Source organism: Myotis davidii, unplaced genomic scaffold (assembly GCF_000327345.1).
Source record: "Myotis davidii unplaced genomic scaffold, ASM32734v1 scaffold32, whole genome shotgun sequence".
Lineage (NCBI taxonomy): Eukaryota > Metazoa > Chordata > Mammalia > Chiroptera > Vespertilionidae > Myotis > Myotis davidii.
Genome location: NW_006286587.1, coordinates 2,137,482 through 2,139,426, shown reverse-complemented (window position 1 = coordinate 2,139,426; position 1,945 = coordinate 2,137,482).

Sequence of the window (1,945 nt, the reverse complement as noted above, 5' to 3'; positions counted from 1 at the left end):
AGACTAAAGGATCCTGGGTTCGATTCTGGCCAAGGGCACATGCCCAGTTTGCGGGCTCAATCCCCAGTAGGGAGCATGCAGGAGGCAGCCGATCAATGATTCTCTCTCATCAGTGATGTTTTTATCTCTCTCTCCCTCTCTCTTCCTCTCTGAAATAATAAATTAAAGAATAAAGATGGCTGTTTAAAAAAAATTAAAGGGCACTTTGGTTGTTTCCATTTCTTGGCTACCATGAATAATGCCACAATGAGGTTTGTTCTTTTATTTTAATTGCTGAATTATATTCCACTGTATTACTCTACCACAATTTATTTATCCATTCTCTTATCAATCAACACTTTAATTATTTCCAGTTTGGTACTAGTATAAACATTACTGCTATCAACACGTCTTTCAGTGAATATATGTGCTCATTTCCAGTGTGTATATACCCAGGAGTGAAGTTGCTTTGTCATAAGATGTAAGTATGTATGGCTTCAGTAGATGCTGCCAAACAGATTCTCCACTCCTCAGTTTCCTTCCCCACCCCACCTACCCTCAGACCTGGACATTCTCACAGGGCATCATTCCCCTGGGTTACAACATTGTCTATCCTGGTGCCTTCAAACCTCCCAAGACTGTCTAGATCTGAAGGGAACAGGCAGATAACCATGACTTACCCAGAGCCTCAAATGCAAGTCTGGCTCCTCAGAACCAGCAGCACAAGGGCCTGTTTGGAAAAACATAAAGCAAGTCCTTATCTTAATCCTTAGACTAAAATAAAATCCAGTTGAAGCAAATTTCTAAGTGTAAAAAGAAACCGAAGTATTAGAAGGAAAAACTTGATAAATGTATTTATAATCCTGGAGTGCAAAGTCCTTTCTAAACAAGATAAAAACCCAGAAGCCATAAAAGAAATGATTGATACATACAACAATCTGAAAATTAAAATGGTTTGAGGGATGAAAAATACCTGCACAGCAAAAGAAACCATCAACAAAATGAAAAGGGAACCCACTGTTTGGGAGAACATATTTGCCAATGATACATTTGATAGGGGATTAATTTCCAAAATATATAAAGAAATTATACAACTCAACACCACGAAGACAAACGATCCAATTTAAAAATAGGCAAAGGGCCTGAATATACACTTCTCCAAAGAGGACATACAGATGGCCAATGGACATATGAAAAATTGCTCAAGGTCACTAATTACCAGAGAGATGCAAATTAAAACCACAATGCAATATCACTTCACACCTGCCAGATGGCTACCATAAATAAATCAACAAACAACAAGTACTGGTGAGAATGTGTAGAAAAGGGAATCCCAGTACACTGCTGGTGGGAATGCATTGCTGGTGGTGCAGTCTCTGTGGAAAACAATATGGAGTTTCCTAAAAAAATTAAAAATGAAACTGCCTTTGACCCAGTGATCCCACTTTTAGGAATATATCCTAAGAATCTCAAAATACCAATCAGGAAGAATATATGCATTCCCCTGTTCATAGCAGCGCTATTTACAATAGCCAAGATATGGAAACAGCTACCAGGTGCCCATCCATAGATGGGTGAATAAAAAAAGCTGTGGTACATTTACACCATGAAATACTATGCAGCTGTAAAAAAGAAGAATCTCTTACCCTTTGAGACAGCCTGGAGGGACCTGGAGATTATTATGCTAAGCGAAATAAACCAGTCAGAGAAACACAAATACCATATGATGTCACTTATATGTTGAATCTAGTAAATAAATTAACAGATGAACAAAATAGAACCAGAGGCATGGATACATGAAACAGACTGACAACTGTCAGAGGGAAGGATGGTTGAGGGGAGTGGATGAAAGAAAGTGAAGAGATTAGCCAAAGAACACATATGCATAATGTATAGACACAGATAACAGTGATGGCCAAAGAGAAGGTAGGTGGGGCAGGGGCTGAGTGAAGGTGGGCGAAGGAAG